Raw genomic sequence first — 16,323 nt, forward strand, 5'->3', positions numbered from 1 at the left:
ATTTGGTCTAATGTTTAAGTAATATACATTCCAGAAAGAAAGAGATCATAAACTATGAAGAGAAGTAAAGCATCAAATAAACAAGCAAGCAAGCAAATACTGAGAGGCACAATTTTTCATGGTGAAAAAGATCTATTATTAATACCCACTTATGGATAAAGTTAGAGAACTTCTTTAACTTCATCTTTACAATTTCAGAACGTTCTGGATAGGATGATCTTAGCAGCTACCAAAGGATTAGAGAAAAAACTAAGAAAGACTAAACAAAAAAAGCAGGCGTCAAAATACATCATATTTCTCAAATGCAGTACAAAAGCTAGAAACAATGGACCAATGCCTTCAACATCATGACAGATAATAGTTTCCCATGCAGAAATGTATGTCCAATCCAAACATCAATCCAACATAAATGGAGAGTAAGGGCATTTTCATCATCCATCTTTCTCAGGATGTCTCTGGAGGACAGGTTCCACCTAAAAGGGGACAGTAAATTAAGAAAGGGGAGAGACCTAACAAACAGGAGATCCAAACATTAGAAACAACATAGATATGCCCAGAGGAATGTTGAAAGGAGCTCCTAAGTAGCAGCATAAAGGCAACCAGCTCGCACTAGAGCGCAACAGAAGATATCAAAAGTACCACCCTAAAAGATAAATTTCATATGATACATAATCTGTCTGGATGCCAGGAGAACAGAATTAGATAACTGGTAAAGACCTTACATTAGTGAGAAATTCTCAGAAATAAAAGCAAACAACAACAACAACAACAAAAGCCATGGCCATTATTAACTCCTGGAACACCAAACAGCTGTGAAAGAAAAAAAAATCATAGTGTTTATACAGCTCAGACTAAAACAGCATCTATCTCATCATAAAATGTGAACAATGAATACTGATGTAACCTAAAGTGCCATATAACCATGTCAAGAGAACTGGCTCCTATTTGGTGGGAAGTGATGGAGGCAAGAGAGTCCAAAGACAGCACCTCTACTAAAGAGCCAACAGATGGGACTGCACAAAAGTGGTTAGTTGTGGAGGAAAATGCCAGAGTCGGTGAAGCTGCAAGTGGATGACTCTGGAAGAGGGGGAAGAGCCAGGACTGCTGTGTTTTGAAACAAACTTGAGAGAATATTTTGACCCAGACTATGGGCATGTACAATTGTGACAAGTACTGAAACTAATAAAAATAAACAGAAAAAAAATACTGAAGACAGCACAGAATAGATTTAAAGTTCATCTGTAGCCCTACCACTAATAAAAACTCCATTCCATTTTTATATAACTCATATAAATATAATACAGATTTTACTGGATCCATTGAAATCCATAGAGACTCATAACCTGACTTTTATTTTCATTGACTTTATCATTTGGCCAATACCTTAGATACTAAATATTCTTCTATAGCATGGTTTTAATGACAACCTAATATCCTCAGTTATATAGTGTATATAATTAAAATGTTAGGTTATTTCAAATATGTCATGTGACCAATTCTACTGATTTAAGGTACCTGGGCTACCTAATTAACTCAGTTCCCAGTGAACAGGGACAATTCATCATTGGTGTCAAAAAAAATTAATGCTCTTAAATGATTTTTCAAAAGAGAAACAAGAATTTCCAGTAATGCATAATCTCTATATAGCCCTAAAGAAAAGGAGCCCCATCCCCTCAGGACACAGCTATAAGTTTTAAATACTTTCAGAAGCATTGTTAGTAGAAAAGGAGTTTATACTATTGGAAAACATCTGAGATTCAATAACTAATAGGATCAAACTGGCCCATGTCTAAGATTTATTGTTTTTTTTTTTTAATTTTTAGATTTATTTATTTATTTTTGAGAGAAAGAGAGAGAGCATGAGCTAGGGAGGGGCAGGGATAGAAAGGGAGACACAGAACCCAAGGCAGGCTCCAGGATCCTAGCTGTCATCACAGAGTCCAAATGCAGGGCTCAAACCTGAGCTAAAGCTGTATGCTCAACCAACTGAGCCACCCAGGTGCCCCTAAGATTTAAATTCTGTTGTATTTAACATTGTGAACTGTAATACTCTATGCACTGTGTGTGTGTGTGTGTGTGTGTGTGTGTATTTACACTTTATTTTTGCTTTTCTAAATGATTTTACATAAAGTAATCCAGTTCAAGGGTCACAGTGCAGATGAATTTGACCCATGGATTGTCTTTGGTTGAAAGAGTATGTGACTATCTTTGTGATGCCATTTCAGAGTTCATGTCCCTACCTGCTACATATATTTCACAACCCTCTAAACTGAGAAAAAGGCTTTTCATTCTACAGTAAAAAATAAGATAGCAAATGCAATCTTCTCCTAAATGACATCAGGAAAAAATAAATTTTAGGTTGTTGAGGTCAAAAGAGAATTCACTGATATAAAAGATCCTTTCTGATATCTTTGAGTCTTGATCCCAATAAGTTCCCACTACAAGATGGTGTGCAGGTTAGGAAAAGAGATGAGGATTTTTACTTTTTAAATATTACTGGTCATACTAAGAGACATTCGTCAAAGCAATGTACCTTGGGAGTGAGAAGAAAGTAGAGAAGACTGAGAATGTGTAGCAATGGTGGAAGGCAAATGTGTCAGGGATATACTACAAGGCTCCAGTGGCATAATTTCTACTCAACTCAAAAGCAAATATTAATATTTTATGTTTGAAATTAATTTTAGACTAGTATTTAAAATTTCCCTTGTGCCATATGTTTTTCCAAATTAACTGCAAATTTTGTTTCAAATTTTACTTAATAAAGTATTATCAGTCCTTATAGATTATAATAGTTTTTTCTTCATTTTTTAATATAACTTTACAGTAGAATCATTATCAGAGCTATTATTTTTATTCTTTCTTTTCCCACAGAGCTTAATCCTAATGAACCACATTACTTCTGTACATAATTCAAAAGGAATATGTCACAACATTCTCTGGTATGAAATACTGTGATTTTTTAAGTTTCATATTGCTGAATTTGCCAAATCAGTACTAAATGTATAGAAAATTATGTCAAATCAAATAATCAGTTATTTTGTCTCCAAACAATTCCTGGAACTTTATAAAATATATTTTTGTCTTTAAAAAATCCTCCTGTACAACTTTACAGCTTTCTTCTCAGGATATGCCACCATCAATCAAGGAAAAATGACAACTTTGAAACAGATGCCAAGGGCATTTGCTGTTTTAACTGATCATCAACATTACTGATTGATTAATAGTGGGATTTTCATAAAATCTGTATAATTGGGACAGCTGCTCTTTGGATAGACCTTTCCTCCTGTCAGTTTCAAGTACAGGTGACAATAAAAGTTTCGTGTCTAGAGGACCTTTCAAGGTTAAGATGGATAAAACCTTAATACTCTGTCCTAAATCCCCTCTTATCAATAAGGTAACTCTGATTGCATGGGACAGATGACTGCTAGGCACAAATAGCTGTTTTCATTTGCTATAGACATTGTTTTATTGAGGCATATAGGAAAAAAAAGTTATGTTAGGACACTTAAAATATATGAAAACCATTATATTGAGCTGTTATGCATTATAATGTGTTCAGTCCTGCAATCACATTTCAACAAAATGAAAAATAAAGCATCATCCAGTAATAGTGAAACATTCATACAAGCCCATGCTTGCAAAGAACTTTGGAACTGCAAAGGTAAAGGTTACTGTGGGCATAAATAGCCCACTAGAATCAATGTCTCTAGAAACACTTCCCAAAGAATATTGTTTTAAAGAAGAAACTAATCTCCAAAGCCTGATGATTTGGTCTAGAGATATGTGCAGAATTACAGCTACCAGATCTACCTAACAGGAAACAAAGTTAAAGATCTTTATGCAGTATCTGTAAGAGAAACATGTTTTAACTATTTTTTAATGATTGACAAATATAATTGTATATACTCAAAGCATGCAACATGGTTATTTGACATACTTTAACACTGTAGAATTTCCAAGAGCAAAATAATTAACATATCCATCATCTCACATATTGCCTCTGTGTGTGTGTGTGTGTGTGTGTGTGTGTGCGCGCTCACACGTGTTGAGGATGCTTATGATCTACTCTGGCAACTTCCAAGTATGCAAGACAAACATTTTTTGAATTGAATTAAATTTTTTTGAGCTGGAACACTCATTTTCTTACCAGTACGTGCCATTGTTTCAAAATAGGGTTTCTTCTAGGGTGATAGCAGCTCTTACTTAAAACTATCTCCCACATTAACGGAAATATAAAACTATGTACAATAAAACAATATCCTCAGAGATTTTTAATCTATATGAACCAGAGAGTAGGCTAATTTAGTGTAGTACCTATAATATATTTATAAAATTCACATAATTATATCCATAAAATGTCTTGCACATATCCACATTAGTCTGGTAAATGGCTGTATTCAAGAAAGGAAATTTGTTGATCTGCAGTGTTTCTACGATCTCTATCTTTACCTCAATATTTTCTATACTACAAAGATCTACTTATACTGTGTATGTGTGTGTGTGTGTGTGTGTATGTGTGTGTGTATGCACAACAGTGATTTTTTTAAAAATCAGATATGTTGAAACCCTTGAAATCATATGACCATTATATGAATAATGTTTCTTTGGAAATAAAATACACTAGTCATATTAATCCTTGAGAAAAAAAGTGCATGTTCATATTCGATCCAGCTAATTAAAAGTTGAAAACCACACAGTTTGACAATAAAATATTCAGTGAAAAACTTTAAAAGAAGAAAGGTTATAGCTGTTTTTGTTGTTTTTAAATAGGTAAGTTGTTTTACTGAATTAAAGTTCTTAAGAATCTCAGGGTGCATAGGTGGCTCAGAAGGTTAGGCTTTTGACTTCAGTTCAGGTCATGATTTCATGATTCGTGGGTTAGAACCCCACATCAGCCTCTGTGCTAACGGCTTAGAGCCTGGAGCCTGCTTCAGATTCTGTGTCTCCCTCTCTCTCTGCCCCTCCCCTGTTCACACTGTCTCTTTTTCTCTCAAAAATAAATAAACATTTAAAATTTTTTAGTTTTTAAGGATCTCGAAAAACTAAGAAATAAAATTGTATTTTCAAGCTGGGCCTATATTTTCAATGCTAAAGGATAATCATGTTTGCAGCTTTATATAAGCACTCGCTTTTCTCTTACCACTCTTAACCATTAAAGTTAAATAGAAAATATTACACATAGTAGCTAATAAGTCCTAGTAATTATTATAGTAGATTGTTTTATAGTGCTTTGCTATAATTTAATAATATCTGTGCTTTAGGAAACAGTTAAGAGTTGTTTGGGTTTTTTTCCTACTATTTTTGTTTTGACTTCTAAACCAAACAATACTTATACATGAATATCTCTTGTGTAGAACACGTGTGAACCTCAGCCATAAGAACTGGGGATGGAACAAAGCTAGACTGCTTTGGACAAACCTGTCTTGCTCAGAGGCCGAGTCCAATAAGTCAACCAAACAGTGCAAATGCGGTGTGAATGGACCAATTTAAAAAGCAGCTTCTGAGCACACGGTAAGAGTCCTATAACAAGTGTTTACATGCAGGAGAAAAAAAGAAACATCTTCTGGAGAGTTATATATTTTGTAGTCCAAGAAAACCTAGGAACTGTGAGCCCCTGAGGCGTCTGGGTAATTGATCATGTATGTATGTAGTCATTACATAATTTGATGAAATTCCTATACAAACCTCTGGTGGCCCTAAGATTTGTTTAAAGTCATCACCATAGGCAGCAATTCAGAATCCAACACAGTGTGCCAAATATTTAGTTGAAATGCAATACATCCAAACCTGTTTGGATTGGGGCACGTGTGAGAGGTAGAAACTGAGGTAGTGATGACAGGTTTATATTTTAGTTTGGAAAAACACAGTTATTTCCTTAACAAACACTGGAAGGACACATATACCAAGACATGAGGCAATGAATGGTCCCAGGTGAGAGACACACTCCCTACTTTCATGGATTACAATCTAATAGAGGCAGCTGACAAAGTGTAGACACTATGCGGGAAATCGATTACAGACTGAGCTATACGCAAATAACAGTGGGGGATCTTCTTTGGTCTGGTGGTCAGGAAAGGTGTCTCTAAGGTGGTAACATTTAAAATGAGTCTCAGTGAATGGGAAGAAGGTGGTCATGCAAAGACTGTAGGAAAGAACATTCCAGATAAAATCTGCAGCATAGTGAGTACTTAGGTGAGTACCAGTAAGAGGAAATTATAGACAGGAAGAATTCAACCTCACAGGCCATGATGAAGGGCACTCCTTTAACATTACACATGGGAAGCAGACAAAACATTGAAATGACTATAGTTTTCTAAATTTGAACTTGGGACATGAGAAAATCCTCAGAGAGAACTGAAGGATAAAGGAGGATCATTAGCTGATAGTGAAACTGGTGTGGGAGTAGTTTGAGGGAAGAGAAGTTATGGGATCATTATTTTTAATTTGAGTAATTAAACCTACTAGAAAAGATTTATAGTATTACAAAAACAGAATTGAGTGCCAAACTGAAGTACTAAGTCAGATAACTGGGAAGAGAAAGAAAAGTTCAGAACAAATGGGGCTCACAAGAGTGAGGTGAATGGCTAGTCTGATAGGAGTACCAGACTCAGGAAAATCCTTGTACCCCCACAGAGAAGTGAGACAAGAGCAGACAACATACTAAGCGGGAAGGCTCAAATGGTGCCAGCATTAAGCCTGGGTGTATGAATTATAGGGCCTAAATATAGCAAGACAAACACTGCTTTTTTAGGTAGGAAGGTTCAGCTTTCTGAAATACCTCCTGTCCTAATTCCAATACATTGTAGGGTTGAATTTGCACATGGCATTTACTAATAGTTACTGCTAGGAAAAGCTGGAAAAGCAGATAACACAATTCAGTGGAAAAAAAAGAAAACAAGATTCAGGAATATTTCAAGGAATTGATGAAGCCCCCACATAAAGGAAGAAACAAATTAATCCACCTGCCATTAATTTGGGATGGGTAAGAAGGTATCCACCAAGAGAGAGAATTTAATCTTCCAAATTGCTTTTAATCACCTTTTGTCAAACAATCATCATATTTCAGCCACTAGGTAGAGTACTATTTTTTTTAAAGAGCACTCAAAGCATTGCAAATAGATTCCTGTGCTCTAACAAATACAAATATAGTAGGTGTATGCCAGAGATTGAATAGGTTGAATATAATTGGTATCCAGTTTAGAAGCAGAGATCAACACTGGTTAGGGTTTTGAATATGATTTTCCATAGAAGGTACAATGTAAGATAAAGCTTGAAGACTGAGAAGGAAGCAGGTCGGTTCAAAAATTAACACACATCCATATACACACACACCTATACAACTATGAATCATATTAAAATATAATATTTCTTTACCTTGATTAATGTTTTCTTAAAGTAGATTACATGATTCTATTCAGCTAACCATGATAACACTTAGACTGAAACCCTGATCCGCTGGCCTCCACGCCTTGCCCACCACTCACATGAAACCTGTGTTCCAGGTTAGTCATAACCATGAGTTTGCTACAATTCTGCTACAGATTATTACCTCGAAGAGGGGTTTTCCATATCTGAGAGTGGGCACTGTTTTCATTGCTTCCAGATTTACTCTTTCAATAATGCCTCTAGAGAATAGAACTTTCCATAAACAAGATCTGAGCAATCATAACTTTACAGACCATCACCGACAGCTTCAAAGGACACTTACTGATTGACTGACACACTCTTTCACCTTATCATGTCACATCTACACAGCTTACACTATGAAATAAGGACATGATCTCCATTTTACAGATGAGAAAGTTGAGCTTAAAACAGACAAAGAGTTTACATATGATCATGATGGATCATGGATTATCCTTTTCTCTGCTGTCATTTTACTTTCAATTGAACTCTATAGCTCTGTTAAATATTATAAAATGTCATGTAGATATATACACATTGCTTATTATAAAAATGAACCCTGATTGGTAAATTGCACTGGAATGGAAGAAACTATAAATGGATTCTAAGCCCCTGTTGAACATGCCATGGTTTTAGCTCCCCTGGGTTCAGGGACTCTTATATAACAGGGATTCCTTGCAGGGATCCTGGATTCTGTATCTATACAGTTGTTGTAAGAGATATGATCTCCTGTGGTCCATGTAGCTTCTAAGCAGAAGCTTTCAAATCAGGACAGTTCCTACATGTGTGCAATATGGGTTCCATATCCTTGAACATGAGCTCTCACCTGGGAGAAGGAAACTCTCTGACAGCTGTTTGAACTTCTACAAAAACTGTTAATACAGGGGTTCCTGCTGAGAGGATCAAGGGACGCCTAGTGATATCCTGCTAGGAGGCTGTGGCTCATGTCCTGAGTAGACTCATGCCAAGTGTGTTGGGAGTCAATGCTTCAGTGAGCCTTATGGAACCCTGGAGTGCATTGCAGGCATACTTTTTATAAATATCAGGTTCGGAAATGTTCAACTGTGCCCTAAAGTGGAGATTCTTTCTTTCCATCTCTTCTGGAGTCAGGATGAGTGCTCAAACTCTCCAGAGGTTCTAATGAAGATCCCACCATTCTATCTTGTTAATGGATCAATTTAGGTGTCAAAGTTTTTTTGCAACACACCCATATTCCTTTCATTATTTTCTTCAAGTTTCTCATGTGTCCCTACACGGCACACAGAATACTGAGGCTTACAGTTTCCAGGAATGAACATCTCTAGTTCATTGTATTCCATGATAATTATACCATCCAAAATCTAATAACAAACATGGATTACAGGGTGGTATGGACAGAGAAAAATTAAAGAAACTTAGTTCTCTCTAATTGAAAAAAAAAAAAAAGGGAAGAGATATCTCCCCCATTCCATTTTTTAGATACTTAACTTTAGAAAAGTTGTAAGGTATTTTTCTGTCTCTTTGAAGTATATGTAAATCCTTTTAGAAGCTAAATAAGTCTCCTTGCCTTGAATGGGGCATTCTTGGACCTGAGAGCCACCTCTTGAAATGGGAAACATCCAGAGAAATGGCTCCTATATTGCCCTCTTTCTGTGGAAGGATAGTAGCTTAACTTGTTGGGTGCCTTGCTCTCAGTTGTAAAACTACCTCCTGTCATAAAGAGAGAAGTTTATTTTTCCTTTGGATAAAATCAATTTACTAACAGAGATAGTCATCCCAATCACCAAGCAAATTGAGGATAAACTATGTATAATAAATGATGGTTTTAATTCTTCTTACTTGGGATCTAATGGTTTATCTTGAAAACATGTATGAAATGGGTATTGGTTTCGGTTTATAAAGAAGGATGAGATTTCTTTCTGTCTCTCTAATCTCAGCAGATTGACATTAGTGCACATCACATTCTGGTTTAATGTTTATTATTAAAGTAAACTATCTTAGCCAAAAAGGCTTTCCTGTGGCAGGTACTTGGCTGAGCATTTTATACACATAAGTCACTTAGTCTTCACAACAAATCTAAGAAGTGTGTATGATGAGTGCCATTTTACAGTTGGGAAAATTGAGGCACACACATCTAGTAAACTCAATCTGACCATCAGGTATTTGTGTTTACTATTATACCATGCTTCCTCTTATCCAGATAAACTTCATAGACTCTAGAGTTAAAGTGAACAAAATCAAAAGTATTTATTGGGTTACTTCTTATGAGTAAAATAACTTGAACTTAATAGAAAATCATAGAAGCATATGGAATGTATTAACTTCTTTCAACATCAACATATTCCCAGAGGCTTTTAACATTTCCAGAGCTGATAAAACAAATAAACAATTCAGAAGCTTCTAAAACGGCATTCTAAGGAAGATGATTTTTCACCTTGGAAAATTTTGCTTTTTAAAAAAGTTTAAAGGTATATTATAGTATTTTATTTTAGCTTATAATAATTGTGTTTTTTTTAATGTTTTTATTTCTGAGGGAGAGAAACAGTGTGAACAGGGGAGGGTCAGAGAGAGAGGGAGACACAGAATCTGAAACAGGCTCCAGGCTCTGAGCTGTCAGCACAGAGCCCATCGCAGGGCTCGAACCCATGAACCGTGAGATCATGACTTGAGCAGAAATCAGACACCTAACCGACTGAGCCAGCCAGGCACCCCAATAATTCTGTTTTTTAAGATAGTGTTGTTAGGACTTCAAGGCTATAGTACCCCAAAGTTTTCCATTAAATTTCCTTTATATGGGCTTTATTGCCATGCTCCTAACTTTCTCCCCAACATTTCTCCTCTCTCTTGCTTTAGACAACAAAGAAGAAATTTTCATAGGAAAGCCTACTTAGCTCACACCAAGTTTATATTCTTTCAATTCATCTTGGTCCTTTTAAGCCTACTCTCTATTCTTCATCAATTTCTTTGTTAATTTTAGCTGTCCATATTCCCAAATACTACCTATGGCCCTCTCACATTCCCACTGCTCTCTGACTTACCACAGGTATGTCTATTTTTCTGAAATATTTATCATCTAAGACTTGAAGAAAAATCTTTGAAGAGAGTCTCTTCTGTGTTTTTTTGGCTCACATCCTATAGCTGTGGGATCTCTCTAATAATCCTCTTTTAGCCAAAGGAGTCTCAATGTAGTCTGAGAGTAGGAAATAAAAAACTACTCTGCTCAAATCTAAATTTTTCTTATATGCGATTTCAAAGTTGAGTTTATAAATTTAAATTTACTTTTGCTGCCATCATTTCTTTGATATGGTCACCAATCTCCAAGTCAGTGGGTGCCACAGCTTACTCTAACTGGCAAGAAAGTCCGACTAGTGAGAAAGAGCAAATGATGGTGATGGGGAAGAAAAGGGAATGACAATGCATCATCTAATAATTCAAAATGCGTCATTACAAATACAATCTAAGATTATCTTTAAAAAAAATTCTTGACGTGCCATACTTCCCTGCTATCATCCTATCTCCCATTTTTTTTTATAAACTCTTTAAGGGTCATAGTGAACTAGTTTATTTTCTTCCCTCACTTTCTTCAATTCAAATACACAGGACTTACAAATGCAGAAGGAAGGTGGGGCACCTGAGTTATTTAGCAGGTTAAACATCTGACTCTTGGTTTTGGCTCAGGTCGTGATCTCATGGTTTTGTGAGTTTGAGCCCCACATCAGGCTCTGCTCTTGTAGCAGGGAGCCTGCTTGGGATTCGATTCTCTTTCTGTCCCTTCCCCACTCCCAATTGCATGTGTCTGTCTCTTTCAGAAAAAATAAACTTAAAAATTTTTTTTAATTAAAAAAAAATAAATGCAGTGGAGAAGATCAACAGGCAGGTGCAGGCTTAGCATTTCCGATTATCAGGTCACAAGAGACACTTGGATCTAACAGACATCACTACCATCCCCCAACACACCTGGGAGTCTGATTCCAAACACTAGAAGATGAACTTTTTGTACCCAGAAAAATAGGCATAGCCATGTAACTTGTTTTCATCAGGAAAATGTGAGCTGAAGAGATATGTCATAATGAGCCTGAGCATTTAATATTCAATCTTCATTGTCTACACTGGGACCCACTCATGGAGAATCACTGAAGCCTCACAATGAGATGATAGTGTCATAAATTGTTGGTGTTTCCTTCAGCCATGATCCTCTAGTGATTAAAGTGAATGAAAACCTCTGCCTATCTGTTTAAGGTTGGCTAATTTTTATGTGTTCCAATTTCTATTTCATTATGGATAGATCTGGAAATTACTGTGTTTAGTGTCTATCTACACTGCGTGTGTGGCAAGGCTGTGCAATATACTTTTATTAATTTAAATCCTCTGGAATCTTTTTGTTAGGTTAGGCATCATTAGCCTATTCCCAGGAAATAAAAATGCATTGAGGGCATGTTGATCTAAAGGAATAGTATTTTACATAAAGCATTTTGCTAGAATATAAAATTTTTGTTCTACTACATAAGCCAATTTTACCATTTTAGGGAATAAAATGGATTTTAATAATCAAATTATAATGACTCCTAGCCTCCAACTTTGAAATTTGAATGTTTTTTCTCCTCTTTCCCCAATTCTTTCTTCACCCAATACAGCAATTCCCCAACAATTATTTTTTTAAATAGTTTATTGTCAAGTTGGTTTCCATATAACACCCAGTGCTCATCCCCACAAGTGCCCTCCTCCGTGCCCATCACCTCCCTTCCCCTCTCCCCCACTCCCATCAGCCCTCAGTTTGTTCTCAGCATTCCAAGAGTCCCCAACAGTTATTAACTGCCTGCTTAGATATCCCCACGTCTCCACTGAGGCTGATAATTATGAACACCACAATTCGAGGCAAGTTCGGTGATCTCATAAGATCTGAAGTGTGGGTAGCTTAATCCTCATCAGAATAAAGTATCAGTTCAATGTTGTCTTTGCGGCTGTAGCTGCTAAAAAAGCCAAAGTTTTATTCAAGGTCAGTTCTGAGTAACACCCTCTCTTTCATAGTACACCACATAACTTTTGTTTGTGGCTAAACTAATAGCTAATTCTTTTCTCAATCTCCTTTGGTGAGTCTGCCTCTTCTATAAGACCTCTGAGATTTGCGGATTCTCTTCACTGTCTGCACTCACTATGTTGATGAGTTCATCCAGTATTATATCCATAAATGCCAACTTCTCAGTACTTACTATGTCACAGTTAATGCCTCCAGCTTAAATCACATCCCTGAATTGCACATTTATCTGTGCAACTGCCAATGCAGCCTCTCCATTTGCATGTTTAATGGATAGCTCAAAACTAACATGTCAAAATTGAACTCCTAATCTCCCACACTTGGCCTCCCCATCTCACTGGTGACAACTCTGACCTTTTGCCCCTTGTATTCTTGATCCCCTTTCCTTGCTCTCATATTTTTCTTTCTTTTCCAATGCTCTTTTATTTTCTAGCATACAATCATTCTTTATTATGTTTACTGTTTACATTTTGTAACCACTCCATGAACTTAAATCTCCTGGGGAGTTTTATTTAATATGTCTGCTTTACTGCATAAAACTTAAAGCATCCCAAGTGAGTGACTTTTATATAAACTGTTCATGTAATGATGAGACTTTTAATTTATTAAAAAATCAAAACACAACTGGCATATTTATTGTCCTTTCTGAAACAGAAAAAAAAGAACGAATCATTCTTTCTTAAAATGTATATATATTTCATTTCAATGTTCCTTTCCTTGTCATCCAAAATTTAAATAAGCATACATCAACAGCAAGAAATGCACTTCTGACCACTTCTAGCCTCTTTGTAGTGTTTGCACTATAATCAGAAAAAGACTGTATCAACATGATACAATTCTACATTTTTAAAATTTTTTAATGTTTATTTATTTTTGAAAGACAGAGACAAAGCACAACTGGGGGAGGGGAAGAGAGAAAGACACACACAGAATCTGAAGCAGGCTCCAGGCTCTGCTATCCTAGAGTCTGACAGGGAGCTCGAACTGACGAGCTGTGAGATCATGACATGAGCTGAAGTAAGACGCTTAATCAACTGAGTCACTCAGGCACCCACAACTGCTACATTTTCAAATAAATCTAAGTCAGCTTTAATTACAAATCCCTGACATTAATATTATAGCCTACCTTTCAGTATATTAAAATTGCCATTTTATAAGATTCAAAATAAGCAAAGAGCTTTATAGTTTCATATTTTCAATTAGTCTTAAAGGATTTTGTTTTGCCTAACTTCATAGAAAAAAAGACTACTTTTAGCAGCTTTATTGAGATACACATAATTCACATTCCATAAAAATCATCCATTTAAAGTTTACAACTCAATGGTTTTTATTATATCTGCAGAGTCGTGCAATCACTGCTACAGTCTAATTTTAGGCATTTTTGTCTCTCCCCACCCCCCCAAGAAACTCCATTCCATCAGCAGTCACTCCCCATCTCCCTACCCATGTCCCCAGCAACCACTAATGAACTTTCTGTCTCTGTTGATTTGCCTACTCTGGAGTTTTCATACAATTGGAATTATACCACATCTGGTCTTTTGTGACTGGTTTCTAGCATATTTCCTAGCATATTTTCAAGGTTCATCTGTAGTTCAGCATGTATCTGTACATCATTCCTCTTTATTGCTGAGTAACATTTCATTGTAGGGATATACCACACATTTTTTATCACATTCATTGCTTGATGAACAATTTGGTTGCTTCACTTTTTGCATTCCAGCAGTAATGCTGATATGAACATTCAAGTACAAGCTTTTGTGTGGACATATGTTTTTATTTCTCTTGGGTATATACCTAGGAATCTGTAATTGCTGGGTTGTATGGTTACTACAGGCTTGACATTTCAAGGAACTGTCAAACTTGTTTTCCAAAGTGGATGTACCAATTTACATTGAAAAAAACTTTTTTATTTCATTAAGATTAACATTTTGTGAGAAGCTACTGTTTGCTGAAGGAGGAAGTTAAACCTTAAATTATCTCAAATAAATTTCAATAATGAAATACAGTCACATATGTTGAACAAGATTAAAGGTGTCCTGTTACATTACACTGAATATTTGATGCATTTTGTCTTAAATATATTTGTTTCACAGGAGAGCCCTACTACTTGCTTACTTGTGAAGAATGTTCTTCTCTGTTTGAAAGATCATCCTCTGGGACCGAGAGCATGGAATCCAGAGGACCGCAAAGAACAGGAAAGAAGGGAGACATCAACTGAGTTTGCAAGTCAACTAAACATTAAGCCCCAGAAATACATGGAATAGAGGACCCAGAACTCATAGCCCTGCCACCGTCCACTTCAATGCGAGTGTATCCTGTGTCTTGGATATGATGCAGTTGGGCCTCAAGCATATGACCTCAAGTGTAGCCCCAAAGCCAAGCAGCTCCTAAGCCAAGATCTCTCATCAATATGAAAAAATGTGTACTATTCCAGCTGTTTCCCCAAACAAAGCGAAGGTATACATACCAAAAGTAATTTCACATCACTATCATCTTTTCATTGAAGGAATACAATCTTTTCACATTTTTGTGCAAAGCAGTTAACTCTTGATTGTCACAAACTACGTTTCTTGAACAAATACGATTTCCCTCTTGAATAAGCAAGTTGAATATCAATGCCTTACAAAAGCAGAAAGGCATGAACTTCAGAAGTAAATTCAATCTGCTAATTCTAGCTGCAGAAACATTAATAGATGCTTATTTTCACTTTTTTCTTCCTCTTCTTTCTTCCTCTTTAGGCCATCAGAAATCACAGATCATTTCCCTGACAGGTCTTAACACTCAAATTTCCACCTTCACCCCCAAAGTTCCTACAAACAGAATGCTTCCCCCAAGACCACAGGTAGCTCAGTCTGGACACAGAAACACACTGGCAGCAGATAACAAGATAACATTACTAACATTTTCAGATCCAAAGCCATGGTTCCAGTTTCCCCCAATTAGACCATTCTTTAAGCAAAATTTATAGAATGAAAGGATTACAATCTGTGAATGAGTTTTCCTTCAGAACATGGATTTAGCATAATTTGTGAAGGAGATTTCTGTACTGATTATTTACATATGAGGAAAGGTGTAATCATAACGTCTTTGTGACTTTGTTTAGTTGTTTTGCTGATATAGTCTTTGAACTAAAATGACTTTTAAATATTCTTATAAATTAATATCATTTATTCAATCTGATCACTTCCCACATCTGTTTTTTTAAAAGCTTGACTAACATCAAAAGATGTTAGGATACTTAGAGAAACTTTTAAAAAGAATTAAAACCTTCATTTCATCAAAGGGGGTAAAGAGAGTCAAGCAAAATAACATGAACCATGTAGATAAAAGAATTTGCAGGGTGATTTTTTTAATTGAAGGTTTTATTCAGAAAAATAGAATAAAAGACTTTGAGATGACTTCAAGAATATCTCAGACAACCATAAATTGTACCAATCTGGAAATGAAGGCCTCCTTAAGGAAAAGTGGCTGAATGAGTCTGAAACCTAGGTCTCCATTCTGAGCCTCCCCAGAGACTAGAGTTTCACACCCTTCACCTATCTATCAAGGCAGTTAAGATGCTCCATTTCTTACATTCTCATTTATATACATGACATACTATGAAGTTTATATTTCCAGAGGTCTTCCCCCAAATAATATTTCTAGTTAGAGATGTGTAAACAGTATAAAAAAGAAATTTTGGGGCTGGGGGCACTGTTAATGGCAGATAAATTGTTCTTGAAAAATGCACTCTCATTTCTCTTTCCTAGTCAAACATTATTGTATGACATTGTGTAGCTGATCTTGTCCCATGAACTTTTCCTTCCTCCTGCAAAAGCAGAAGAAAATGTTTTGCTCCAAAAGAAGAGGGAATATCTGTTTTCAGCCCTGCATCCTTGGCCATGGGTAAGGACAGAGATGTCTTT

The 16,323-nt window shown here is 36.0% G+C and overlaps 2 long non-coding RNA genes across 4 annotated transcripts in view; one reads left to right on the plus strand and one right to left on the minus strand.

Annotated features, from left to right (window-relative positions):
• Positions 1-274: 274 nt before the first annotated feature.
• The window catches only part of LOC144226277 (uncharacterized), a 33,875-nt gene continuing 17,826 nt past the window's right edge, over positions 275-16,323 (minus strand). Inside the window, exon 4 of the long non-coding RNA XR_013333594.1 lies at positions 275-473. This is a non-coding gene — a long non-coding RNA (uncharacterized LOC144226277). The remainder of the gene's footprint in view (positions 474-16,323) is intronic.
• Positions 14,516-16,323, plus strand: part of LOC144226180 (uncharacterized) — a 60,280-nt gene continuing 58,472 nt past the window's right edge. For 2 of the 3 annotated variants that reach the window (XR_013333547.1, XR_013333551.1), the window contains exons 1-2: positions 14,516-14,875; positions 16,168-16,303. This is a non-coding gene — a long non-coding RNA (uncharacterized LOC144226180). The remainder of the gene's footprint in view (positions 14,876-16,167; positions 16,304-16,323) is intronic. The other variant, XR_013333566.1, reaches the window with a different exon arrangement.

This window comes from Crocuta crocuta, unplaced genomic scaffold (assembly GCF_008692635.1).
Source record: "Crocuta crocuta isolate KB4526 unplaced genomic scaffold, BGI_CrCroc_1.0 scaffold200, whole genome shotgun sequence".
Classification (NCBI taxonomy): Eukaryota; Metazoa; Chordata; class Mammalia; order Carnivora; family Hyaenidae; genus Crocuta; species Crocuta crocuta.